The following is a 13903-nucleotide window of genomic DNA, read 5'->3' as shown; positions in this document are numbered from 1 at the left end:
ATCAGCCTCACTTGGGAACACTTCTACCTAGTTCAGCATCACATTCTGGGATCAGCCTCACTTGGGAACTCTTCTCCTGAGTTCAGCATCACATTCTGGGATCAGCCTCACTTGGGAACACTTCTACCTAGTTCAGCATCACATTCTGGGATCAGCCACACTTGGGAACTCTTCTACCTAGTTCAGCATCACATTCAGCCACAGGGAACTCCCACATGTCATCTATGTAGTGATCTGTAAACAGGCTCCTCTATGTCTTTAGTATGAGCCTGTACAGAAGAGGTCACTGTCCAGGAAGGCTGAAGAGGCTGAAGGGCAGGAGGACCATTTTCACAGGCTTTGATTTAGATATTGGGACTGTTGCAACTCTCGTTTCTCTACGGCCTCACAAATAAACAACAACTTAGAAAGTTGACATCTCAACATTTACACATTAGACACGGTTTTAAACAATAATAACCATTTAAAAGCTTTCAAAACCAATACTCACAGATCCTGATATGAAACACTATGTGTTTGTAACTATTTCCATCTAATTTCAATGAACAGAGCCAAGACAAACGTGTGATTTGTAGTCCCTGAGTTGTTTTACAAACCCCTGTTGGGCTAAAAATTCATTCAATTTAAAAAAAAACACTCTGCCTGTCTCCTCTGTGGGCTGGTTGAACTGTAAATCATTGACCAATATGAGTCTCTTATTCTGAGGTGTATTACAATTGGCCTGCCGAGAGTCTTTCCAAACATTCTCTGGAAAGGACAAGGCCTCAGCATTGTATCTCTGTGTCCTAATTGGCACCATATTCCCTATATAGTACTACTATAGACCAGAGCCCTATTCCCTATATAGTACACTACTATAGACCAGAGCCCTATTCCCTATATAGTGATACTACTATAGACCAGAGCCCTATTCTCTATAGTACACTACTATAGACCCAGAGCCATATTCCCTATATAGTGGTACTACTATAGATCAGAGCCATATTCCTATATAGTACTACTATGACCAGAGCCCTATTCCCTATATAGTGGTACTACTATGAATTGAGAGCCCTATTCTCTATATAGTGGTACTACTATAGACCAGAGCCCTATTCCTATATAGTGGTACTACTATAGACCAGAGCCCTATTCCTATATAGTGGTACTACTATAGACCAGAGCCCTATTCCTACATAGTGCAGTACTATCTTTCCTAGACCAGGGCCTACTTTAGCAAAGCTCTTCACTATATAGTGCACTACTTTTAACAAGAGCCCTATTCTATATATAGTGCACTGATTGGGGAAGCTTTAACCAAAAAGCTCTAATTCACTATATAGTGCACTAATCTTTTAACAAGAGCCCTATGGTCCCCAGTGGTCAAAATCCCGGTAATTCAGTTAGGGAATCAAGTGCTGATTGGGAAGCCAGTCACTCAATCCCCAGTCATATCCCCAGACAGGAGGATAGTGGCCTGTCATAGTCCAGTCCACTCCCCAGTCCACTCCCCAGTCCAATCCCCAGTCCAATCCCCAGTCCCATCCCCAGTCCCATCCCCAGTCCAATCCCCAGTCCCATCCCCAGTCCAATCCCCAGTCCCATCCCCAGTCCAATCCCCAGTCCAATCCCCAGTCAATCCCCAGTCCAATCCATGGTCCAATCCCCAGTCCAATCCCCAGTCCATCCCCAGTCCAATCATCCCCCAGTCCAAATCCCCAGTCCCATCCCCAGTCCAATCCCCAGTCCCATCCCCAGTCCCATCCCCCCAGTCCATCCCCAGTCCAATCCCCAGTCCCATCCCCAGTCCCATCATCCCCAGTCCAATCCCCCAGTCCAATCCCCAGTCCCAATCCCCCCCAGTCCCATCCCCAGTCCCATCCCCAGTCCCATCCCCAGTCCAATCCCCAGTCCCATCCCCCAGTCCCATCCCCAGTCCAATCCCCAGTCCCATCCCCAGTCCAATCCCCAGTCCCATCCCCAGTCCATCTCCCCAGTCCCCCCAGTCCCATCCCCATCCCCAGTCCAATCCCCAGTCCCATCCCCAGTCCACTCCCCAGTCCAAGTCCCATCCCCAGTCCAATCCCCAGTCCCATCCCCAGTCCCCCAATCCCCAGTCCCATCCCCAGTCCATCCCCAGTCCCATCCCCAGTCCAATCCCCAGTCCAATCCCCAGTCCCATCCCCAGTCCAATCCCCAGTCCCATCCACTCCCCAGTCCATCCCCATCCCCCCCAGTCCAATCCCCCCAGTCCAATCCCCAGTCCCATCCCCAGTCCAATCCCCAGTCCACCCATCCCCCCAGTCCAATCCCAGTCCAATCCCCAGTCCCATCCCCAGTCCAATCCCCAGTCCCATCCCCAGTCCCCAGTCCCATCCCCAGTCCAATCCCCAGTCCCATCCCCAGTCCCATCCCCAGTCCCATCCCAGTCCCATCCCCAGTCCACTCCCCAGTCCCATCCCCAGTCCAATCCCCAGTCCCAGTCCCCAATCCCCAGTCCAATCCCCAGTCCAATCCCCAGTCCAATCCCCAGTCCCATCCCCAGTCCAATCTCCCCAGTCCCATCCCCAGTCCCATCCCCAGTCCCATCCCATCCCCAGTCCAATCCCCAGTCCCATCCCCAGTCCAATCCCCAGTCCAATCCCCAGTCCAATCCCCAGTCCAATCCCCAGTCCCATCCCCAGTCCCATCCAATCCCCAGTCCCATCCCCAGTCCAATCCCCAGTCCCATCCCCAGTCCAATCCCCAGTCCAATCCCCAGTCCATCCCCAGTCCCCAGTCCCATCCCCAGTCCACTCCCCAGTCCATCCCCCCAGTCCCATCCCCAGTCCAATCCCCAGTCCAATCACCCATCCCCAGTCCCATCCCCAGTCCATCCCCAGTCCAATCCCCAGTCCAATCCCCAGTCCACTCCCAGTCCCATCCCCAGTCCCATCCCCAGTCCCATCCCCAGTCCAATCCCCAGTCCAGTCCCATCCCCCCAGTCCAATCCCCAGTCCAATCCCCAGTCCAATCCCCAGTCCACTCCCCAGTCCACTCCCCAGTCTCATCCCCAGTCCCATCCCCAGTCCAATCCCCAGTCCCATCCCCAGTCCCATCCCCAGTCCAATCCCCAGTCCAATCCCCAGTCCCATCCCCAGTCCACTCCCCAGTCCAATCCCCAGTCCCATCCCCAGTCCACTCCCCAGTCCAATCCCCAGTCCCATCCCCAGTCCCATCCTCAGATCAACCCTCAGATCAACCCTCAGATCAACCCTCAGCTCAACCCTCAGATCAATCTTCATTCCTCAATCCTCAAATGTTAATTTAATGTTTATTTAATTTTTACTTAACCAGGAGAGTCACATTGAGACACAGTCTATTGTACAAGGATGAGGACATGTATTAGTAATCTGATATACAGTCTAACCTCACTGCTTAATCAGGATGAGGACATGTATTAGTAATCTGATATACAGTCTAACCTCACTGCTTAATCAGGATGAGGACATGTATTAGTAATCTGATATACAGTCTAACCTCACTGCTTAATCTGATATACGGTCTAACCTCACTGTTTAATCTGATATACGGTCTAACCTCACTGTAACCTCACTGTTTAATCTGATATATGGTCTAACCTCACTGTTTAATCTGATATAGGGTCTAACCGCACTGCTTAATCTGATATACAGTCTAACCTAACCATAATCTTACTGCTTAATCTCATTTATGGTCTAACCTAACCGTAACCTTACTGCTTAATCTCATATACGGTCTAACCTAACCGTAATCTTACTGCTTAATCTAATATACGGTCTAACCTAACCGTAACCTGCCTTCTGCTCAAAGTCCTCTGAAATAGCACAGCCTACTGTAGAATCAGATGAACTGTAGGAGGTCAACAGTCATGGATTTTAGAGCTTTATTCCAGGAGGTTGTGTACTTGGACTGAGGAGAGTTGAGATCACGGGTCACAATGTGCCAGATTTTTTTAATAGTTTGAAAATGAGACCCAAAAACAACTGTACTACCAGAGGACATGTACTGTAAGAGGTAGTAGAGGACATGTACTGTAAGAGGATGAGGAATGTAGAGGACATGTACTGTAAGAGGTAGTTGAGGACATGTAATCTAAGAGGTAGTAGAGGGACATGTACTGTAAGAGGTGGAGAAGTAGAGGACATGTAATCTGTAAGAGGTAGTTGAGGACATGTACTGTAAGAGGTAGTAGAGGACATGTAATGTAAGAGGTCTAAGAGGACATGTACTGTAAGAGGTAGTAGAGGACATGTACTATAAGAGGTAGTAGAGGACATGTACTGTAAGAGTAGTAGAGGACATGTACTGTAAGAGGTAGGAGAAGTCATGGATTTTAGGATTCCATGTACTGTAAGAGGTGGAGAAGTAGAGGACATGTACTGTAAGAGGTAGTAGAGGACATGTACTGTAAGAGGTAGTAGAGGACATGTACTGTAAGAGGTAGTAGAGGACATGTACTGTAAGAGGTAGTAGAGGACATGTACTGTAAGAGGTAGTAGAGGACATGTACTGTAAGAGGTAGTAGAGGACATGTACTGTAAGAGGTAGTAGAGGACATGTACTGTAAGAGGTAGTAGAGGACATGTACTCTAAGAGGTAGTAGAGGACATGTACTGTAAGAGGTAGTAGAGGACATGCACTGTAAGAGGTAGTAGAGGACATGTACTGTAAGAGGTAGTAGAGGACATGTACTGTAAGAGGTAGTAGAGGACATGTACTGTAAGAGGTAGTAGAGGACATGTACTGTAAGAGGTAGTAGAGGGACATGTACTGTAAGAGGTAGTAGAGGACATGTACTGTAAGAGGTAGTAGAGGACATGTACTGTAAGAGGTAGTAGAGGACATGTACTGTAAGAGGTAGTAGAGGACATGTACTGTAAGAGGTAGTAGAGGACATGTACTGTAAGAGGTAGTAGAGGACATGTACTGTAAGAGGTAGTAGAGGACATGCACTGTAAGAGGTAGTAGAGGACATGTACTGTAAGAGGTAGTAGAGGACATGTACTGTAAGAGGTAGTAGAGGACCTGTACTGTAAGAGGTAGTAGAGGACATGTACTGTAAGAGGTAGTAGAGGACATGTACTCTAAGAGGTAGTAGAGGACATGTACTCTAAGAGGTAGTAGAGGACATGTACTGTAAGAGGTAGTAGAGGACATGTACTGTGAGAGGTAGTAGAGGACATGTACTGTAAGAGGTAGTTGAGGACATGTACTGTAAGAGGTAGTAGAGGACATGTACTGTAAGAGGTAGTAGAGGACATGTACTGTAAGAGGTAGTAGAGGACATGGGCCCTGGCTAGATATGATAGAAGGACTAAAGGCTGTAGGCTACTGGGCCCTGGTTAGTTATAATAGAAGGACCATTGGGCCCTGGTTAGATATTTTAGAAGGACCACTGGGGCCCTGGTTAGATATGATAGAAGGACTAAAGGCTGGAGACCACTGGGCCCCTGGTTAGATATGATAGAAAGACCACTGGGCCCTGGTTAGATATGATAGAAGGCCCACTGGGCCCTGGTTAGATATGATAGAAGGACCATTGGGCCCTGGTTAGATATGATAGAAGGACCACTGGGCCCTGGTTAGATATGATAGAAAGACCAATGGGCCCTGGTTAGATATGATAGAAGGATTTAAGGCTGCAGACCACTGGGCCCTGGTTAGATATGATAGAAGGCCCACTGGGTCCTGGTTAGTTATGATAGAAGGATCACTGGGCCCTGGTTAGATATGATAGAAAGCCCACTGGGTCCTGGTTAGATATGATAGAAGTACCACTGGGCCCTGGTTAGATATGATAGAAGGACCACTGGGCCCTGGTTAGATATGATAGAAGGACCACTGGGCCCTGGTTAGATATGATAGAAGGACCATTGGGCCCTGGTTAGATATGATAGAAAGCCCACTGCGCCCTGGTTAGATATGATAGAATGACCACTGGGTCCTAGTTAGATATGATAGAAGGACCACTGGGCCCTGGTTAGATATGATAGAAGGACCACTGCGCCCTGGTTAGATATGATAGAAGGACCACTGGGCCCTGGTTAGATATGATAGAAGGACCACTGGGTCCTAGTTAGATATGATAGAAGGACCACTGGGCCCTGGTTAGATATGATAGAAGGACCACTGCGCCCTGGTTAGATATGATAGAAGGACCACTGGGCCCTGGTTAGATATGATAGAAGGACCACTGGGCCCTGGTTAGATATGATAGAAAGCCCACTGCGCCCTGGTTAGATATGATAGAAGGACCACTGGGTCCTGTTAGATATGATAGAAGGACCACTGGGCCCTGGTTAGATATGATAGAAGGACCACTGGCCCTGGTTAGATATGATAGAAGGACCACTGGGCCCTGGTTAGATATGATAGAAGGACCACTGGGCCCTGGTTAGATATGATAGAAGGACCACTGGGCCCTGGTTAGATATGATAGAAGGACCACTGGGTCCTAGTTAGATATGATAGAAGGACCACTGGGCCCTGGTTAGATATGATAGAAGGACCACTGGGCCCTGGTTAGATATGATAGAAGGACCACTGGGTCCTAGTTAGATATGATAGAAGGACCACTGCGCCCTGGTTAGATATGATAGAAGGACTCAAGGCAAGAGAGCCGAGGACTGAACCACGCCGCTCTACCCGGTCCTATCCAGCTGGAAGCCATCTGACTCTGCTGGCCATGACGAGACATTGAAATAGGGGCCCTGGCCACTCTTCAGTGAGGTCAACGCCTCCCGCTGCTCCATCCATCCACCCTCCAACAGTCCTCCTTGCAACAGCCTCCCTCCCTCCCCTCTGTCCCCTTTCAGCTGCCAGACTTCTGACTGGGTGAGAGACAGAGAGAGGTAGATGGTAGAGGGAGGAAATAGAGAGAGAGAGAGCAAGAGCGAGAGAAAGAGAGAAAGAAATGGGTGAGGGGGATGGAGAGAGAGGGAGAGAGAGAGAGAGAGAGAGAGAGAGAGAGAGAGAGAGAGAGAGAGAGAGAGAGAGAGAGAGACAGAGAGAGAGAGAGAGAGAGAATCTTCACTTCTGTGTCTGGGGCAAAGCGGTTTGGGACACCATACAGACAGACAGTGGGTTTGTCCTTGGACTCTGGACCCCAGTTATGGCTGGCCGGAGAGATAGGAGATAGATAGATCTGTGCCCAGTAAAAAGTGCTGATGTATGGTCTACTCAACACAACCTCCTGCCCTGCCCCCTCCTCCCCAGCACCTCTACCCTGCTACCCTGCCAAGCATCTGCCGAGTCCCCAAGCCAGAGACGAAGCATGTCTGGAGTCTGGTGTGCATATCACAAATCAAATCAACGTTTCAAATAATAATGCTTGCTTTCCTAACAATGCAGTTAGACATATAGAACAATTATAGAAGGAAAATAACACACGGAATAAATACACAATGAGTAACGATAACTCTTCTCCCGCTACTTTGAAAGGGGCAGCTCTAGCCTTTAGCTCAGTGCAGATGTTGCCTGTAATCCAGGGCTTCTGGTTGGGATATGTACGTACGGTCACTGGTGTGGATTATGTTGTCGATGCACTTATTAATGAAGCCGGTGACTGATGTTGGTAAACACCTCAATGTTATCGGCAGAATACCGGAACGTATTCCAGTTTGTGTTGGCGAAACAGTCCTTAACCTTACCTGAGGCTGTTGTTAACAAAGAGACACCCCCCTCCCCCTTAACCTTACCTGAGGCTGTTGTTAACAAAGAGACACCCCCCTCCCCCTTAACCTCACCTGAGGCTGTTGTTAACAAGAGACACCCCCCCCCCTTAACCTTACCTGAGGCTGTTGTTAACAAAGAGACACCCCCCTCCCCCTTAACCTTACCTGAGGCTGTTGTTAACAAGAGACACCCCCCTCCCCCTTAACCTCACCTGAGGCTGTTGTTAACAAGAGACACCCCCCTCCCCCTTAACCTTACCTGAGTCTGTTGTTAACAAAGAGACACCCCCGCTCCCCCTTAACCTTACCTGAGGCTGTTGTTAACAAAGAGACACCCCCCTACCCCCTTAACCTTACCTGATAGAATAGTCCAGTTCTATTCAGGTCCCGTTGATAGAATAGTCCACTAGGCTACCTGCTGGTTACTAGTCCAACACTCTAACCACTAGGCTACCTGCTGGTTACTAGAGAACGCCTAACCACTAGGCTACCTGGTCTGTTGTTAACTAGTCCAACACTCTAACCACTAGGCTGAGGCTGCTGGTTACTGGCGAACACTCTAACCACTAGGCTACCTGCTGGTTACTGGCCCAACACTCTAACCACTAGGCTACCTCTGGTTACTGGCAAGCCAGACACTCTATTCACTAGTCTACCTTGATAGAATACTGGAAGGGAGCTGGTCTAACTTCTATTCTTCCTATGGTTACTAGCCCAACACTCTAACCACTAGGCTACCTGCTGGTTCTGGCCCAACGCTCTAACCACTAGGCTACCTGCTGGTTAGCTGGTCAACGCTCTAACCACTAGGCTACCTGCTGGTTACTGGTCCAACGCTCTAACCACTAGGCTACCTGCTGGTTATAGAACACTCTGGTAACCACTAGGCTACCTAGTCTGGAAGGGACCTGCTGTTACTATTCCAACACTCCCGTTGACTAGGCTACCTGGAAGGGACTGGTCCAGTTCTATTCTAACCACTAGAATAGTCTGGAAGGTTACTGGCCCAGTTCTAACCACCAGGAACATAGCTGTTATTCACCATTGGTTACTGGCTAGAATAGTCCAGTTCTACCTGCTGGTTACTGATAGAACACTCTAACCACTAGGTTACCTGCTAGTTACTGACCCAACACTCTAACCACTAGTCTACCTGCTGGTTACTGGCCCAGTTCTAACCACTAGAATACCTGCTGGGACTGGCCCAACACTCTAACCACTAGGCTACCTGCTGATAGAATAGTCTGGAAGCTCTAACCACTAGGCTACCTGCTGGTTGCTGGTCCAACAGTCTAACCACCCGGCTGGAAGGGCTGGTTACTGGTCAACGGTCCCTCTAACCACTAGGCTCCTGCTGGTTACTGGCCCAACGTTCTCTAACCACTAGGCTACCTGCTGGTTACTGGCCCAGTTCTACGCTGATAGAATACCTGCTGGTTACTGGTCCAACACTCAACCACTCTACCTGCTGACTAGAATAGGCTACCTGCTGGTTACTGGCCCAACGCTCTAACCACTAGGCTACCTGCTGGTTACTAGTCCAACACTCTAACCACTTTCAGGCTACCTGCTGGTTACTGGCCCAACACTCTAACCACTAGGCTACCTGCTGGTTACTGGTCCAACACTCTAACCACTAGGCTACCTGCTGGTTACTAGTCCAACGCTCTAACCACTAGGCTACCTTGCTGGTTAGTCTGGAGTTCTAACCACTCAGGCTACCTGCGTTGAACACTCTAACCACTAGGCTACCTGCTGGTTACTGGTCCAGTTCACTCTTCAGGTCCACTAGGCTACCTGCTGGTTACTGGCCCAACGTTCTAACCACTAGTTCTACCTGCTGGTTACTGACTCTAACCACTAGGCTACCTGCTGGTTACAGTTCTAGTCCAACACTTATTCACTAGGCTACCTGGTGGTTACCCTCCCTAACACTCTAACCACTAGACTACCTGCTGGTTACTGGCCCAACACTCTAACCACTAGGCTACATGCTGGTTACTGGCCCAACACTCTAACCACTAGGCTACCTGCTGGTTACTGGCCCAACACTCTAACCACTAGGCTACCTGCTGGTTACTGACCCAACACTCTAACCACTAGGCTACCTGCTGGTTACTGGCCCAACACTCTAACCACTAGGCTACCTGCTGGTTACTGAACACTCTAACCACTAGGCTACCTGCTGGTTACTGGCCCAACACTCTAAACACTAGGCTACCTGCTGGTTACTGGCCCAACGCTCTAACCACTAGGCTACCTGCTGGTTACTGGCCCAACACTCTAACCACTAGGCTACCTGCTGGTTACTGGCCCAACGCTCTAACCACTAGGCTACCTGCTGGTTACTGGCCCAACGCTCTAACCACTAGGCTACCTGCTGGTTACTGGCCCAACGCTCTAACCACTAAACTAACTGCTGGTTACTAGTCCAACAACTAAATACCTGCTGGTTACTAGTCCAACACTCTAACCACTAACCACTAGGAACAGTGGGTTACTCTACCTGCTGATTTTTACTAGTCCAACACTCTAACCACTAGGCTACCTGCTGGTTACTGGCCCAATGCTCTAACCACTACAGGCTACCTGCTGGTTACTAACCACTAGGCTACCTGCTGGTTACTGGTTACTAGGCTACCTGCTGGTTACTGGCCCAACACTCTAACCACTAGGCTACCTGCTGGTTACTGGCCCAACACTCTAACCACTAGGCTATCTGCTGGTTACTGGCCCAACACTCTAACCACTAGGCTACCTGCTGGTTACTAGTCCAACGCTCTAACCACTAGGCTACCTGCTGGTTACTGTCCAACGCTCTAACCACTAGGCTACCTGCTGGTTACTGGTCCAACACTCTAACCACTAGGCTACCTGTTGGTTACTGGCGCAACACTCTAACCACTAGGCTACCTGCTGGTTACTGGCCCAACGCTCTAACCACTAGGCTACCTGCTGGTTACTAGTCCAACGCTCTAACCACTAGGCTACCTGCTGGTTACTAGTCCAACACTCTATTCACTAGGCTACCTGGTGGTTACCCTCCCAACACTCTAACCACTAGACTACCTGCTGGTTACTGGCCCAACACTCTAACCACTAGGCTACATGCTGGTTACTGGCCCAACACTGTAACCACTAGGCTACCTGCTGGTTACTGGCCCAACACTCTAACCACTAGGCTACCTGCTGGTTACTGACCCAACACTCTAACCACTAGGCTACCTGCTGGTTACTGGCCCAACACTCTAACCACTAGGCTACCTGCTGGTTACTGGCCCAACACTCTAACCACTAGGCTACCTGCTGGTTACTGGCCCAACACTCTAACCACTAGGCTACCTGCTGGTTACTGGCCCAACACTCTAACCACTAGGCTACCTGCTGGTTACTGGCCCAACACTCTAACCACTAGGCTACCTGCTGGTTACTGGCCCAACGCTCTAACCACTAGGCTACCTGCTGGTTACTGGCCCAACACTCTAACCACTAGGCTACCTGCTGGTTACTGGCCCAACGCTCTAACCACTAAACTACCTGCTGGTTACTAGTCCAACACTCTAACCACTAAACTACCTGCTGGTTACTGTCCAACACTCTAACCACTAAACTACCTGCTGGTTACTAGCCCAACACTCTAACCACTAGGCTACCTGCTGGTTTCTAGTCCAACACTCTAACCACTAGGCTACCTGCTGGTTACTGGCCCAACCACTAGGCTACCTGCTGGTTACTGGCCCAACCACTAGGCTACCTGCTGGTTACTAGTCCAACACTCTAACCACTAGGCTACCTGCTGGTTACTAGTCCAACACTCTAACCACTAGGCTACCTGCTGGTTACTGGCCCAACACTCTAACCACTAGGCTACCTGCTGGTTACTGGCCCAACACTCTAACCACTAGGCTACCTGCTGGTTACTAGTCCAACGCTCTAACCACTAGGCTACCTGCTGGTTACTAGTCCAACGCTCTAACCACTAGGCTACCTGCTGGTTACTAGTCCAACACTCTAACCACTAGGCTACCTGTTGGTTACTGGCGCAACACTCTAACCACTAGGCTACCTGCTGGTTACTGGCCCAACGCTCTAACCACTAGGCTACCTGCTGGTTACTAGTCCAACGCTCTAACCACTAGGCTACCTGCTGGTTACTAGTCCAACACTCTATTCACTAGGCTACCTGGTGGTTACCCTCCCTAACACTCTAACCACTAGACTACCTGCTGGTTACTGGCCCAACACTCTAACCACTAGGCTACATGCTGGTTACTGGCCCAACACTGTAACCACTAGGCTACCTGCTGGTTACTGGCCCAACACTCTAACCACTAGGCTACCTGCTGGTTACTGACCCAACACTCTAACCACTAGGCTACCTGCTGGTTACTGGCCCAACACTCTAACCACTAGGCTACCTGCTGGTTACTGGCCCAACACTCTAACCACTAGGCTACCTGCTGGTTACTGGCCCAACACTCTAACCACTAGGCTACCTGCTGGTTACTGGTCCAACGCTCTAACCACTAGGCTACCTGCTGGTTACTGGCCCAACACTCTAACCACTAGGCTACCTGCTGGTTACTGGCCCAACACTCTAACCACTAGGCTACCTGCTGGTTACTGGCCCAACGCTCTAACCACTAGGCTACCTGCTGGTTACTGGCCCAACGCTCTAACCACTAAACTACCTGCTGGTTACTAGTCCAACACTCTAACCACTAAACTACCTGCTGGTTACTAGTCCAACACTCTAACCACTAAACTACCTGCTGGTTACTAGCCCAACACTCTAACCACTACGCTACCTGCTGGTTTCTAGTCCAACACTCTAACCACTAGGCTACCTGCTGGTTACTGGCCCAACCACTAGGCTACCTGCTGGTTACCTGCTGGTTACTGGCCCAACACAACCACTAGGCTACCTGCTGGTTACTAGTCCAACACTCTAACCACTAGGCTACCTGCTGGTTACTGGCCCAACACTCTAACCACTAGGCTACCTGCTGGTTACTGGCCCAACGCTCTAACCACTAGGCTACCTGCTGGTTACTAGTCCAACGCTCTAACCACTAGGCTACCTGCTGGTTACTAGTCCAACGCTCTAACCACTAGGCTACCTGCTGGTTACTAGTCCAACACTCTAACCACTAGGCTACCTGCTGGTTACTGGCGCAACACTCTAACCACTAGGCTACCTGCTGGTTACTGGCCCAACACTCTAACCACTAGGCTACCTGCTGGTTACTAGTCCAACACTCTAACCACTAGGCTACCTGCTGGTTACTAGCCCAACACTCTAACCACTAGGCTACCTGGTGGTTACCCTCCCTAACACTCTAACCACTAGACTACCTGCTGGTTACTGGCCCAACACTCTAACCACTAGGCTACATGCTGGTTACTGGCCCAACACTCTAACCACTAGGCTACCTGCTGGTTACTGGCCCAACACTCTAACCACTAGGCTACCTGCTGGTTACTGACCCAACACTCTAACCACTAGGCTACCTGCTGGTTACTGGCCCAACACTCTAACCACTAGGCTACCTGCTGGTTACTGGCCCAACACTCTAACCACTAGGCTACCTGCTGGTTACTGGCCCAACACTCTAACCACTAGGCTACCTGCTGGTTACTGGCCCAACGCTCTAACCACTAGGCTACCTGCTGGTTACTGGCCCAACACTCTAACCACTAGGCTACCTGCTGGTTACTGGCCCAACGCTCTAACCACTAGGCTACCTGCTGGTTACTGGCCCAACGCTCTAACCACTAGGCTACCTGCTGGTTACTGGCCCAACGCTCTAACCACTAAACTACCTGCTGGTTACTAGTCCAACACTCTAACCACTAAACTACCTGCTGGTTACTAGTCCAACACTCTAACCACTAAACTACCTGCTGGTTACTAGCCCAACACTCTAACCACTACGCTACCTGCTGGTTTCTAGTCCAACACTCTAACCACTAGGCTACCTGCTGGTTACTGGCCCAACCACTAGGCTACCTGCTGGTTACTGGCCCAACCACTAGGCTACCTGCTGGTTACTAGTCCAACACTCTAACCACTAGGCTACCTGCTGGTTACTAGTCCAACACTCTAACCGCTAGGCTACCTGCTGGTTACTGGCCCAACCACTAGGCTACCTGCTGGTTACTGGCCCAACACTCTAACCACTAGGCTGGTTACTAGTCCAACACTCTAACCACTAGGCTACCTGCTGGTT

The 13903-nt window shown here is 49.9% G+C and overlaps 1 long non-coding RNA gene across 2 annotated transcripts; it reads right to left on the bottom strand.

Moving 5' to 3' along the window:
• Window positions 1–11290: 11290 nt before the first annotated feature.
• On the bottom strand, window positions 11291–12977 carry LOC127921396 (uncharacterized). Of its 2 annotated transcripts, XR_008108979.1 has the most exons (4): window positions 12911–12969; window positions 12638–12832; window positions 11740–12286; window positions 11291–11396 (listed from the first exon to the last, which is right to left on the bottom strand). It is a non-coding gene; the product is annotated as an uncharacterized LOC127921396 (long non-coding RNA). The 2 variants fall into 2 exon arrangements; XR_008108978.1 differs by lacking the exon at window positions 11740–12286 and having other exon boundaries at window positions 11355–11505; window positions 12599–12832; window positions 12911–12977.
• Window positions 12978–13903: the final 926 nt, after the last annotated feature.

Source organism: Oncorhynchus keta, unplaced genomic scaffold (genome assembly GCF_023373465.1).
Source record: "Oncorhynchus keta strain PuntledgeMale-10-30-2019 unplaced genomic scaffold, Oket_V2 Un_contig_22349_pilon_pilon, whole genome shotgun sequence".
NCBI classification, from domain to species: domain Eukaryota; kingdom Metazoa; phylum Chordata; class Actinopteri; order Salmoniformes; family Salmonidae; genus Oncorhynchus; species Oncorhynchus keta.
Note: the sequence above shows the minus strand (reverse complement) of the source record. Positions and strands in the feature narration are given on the sequence as shown.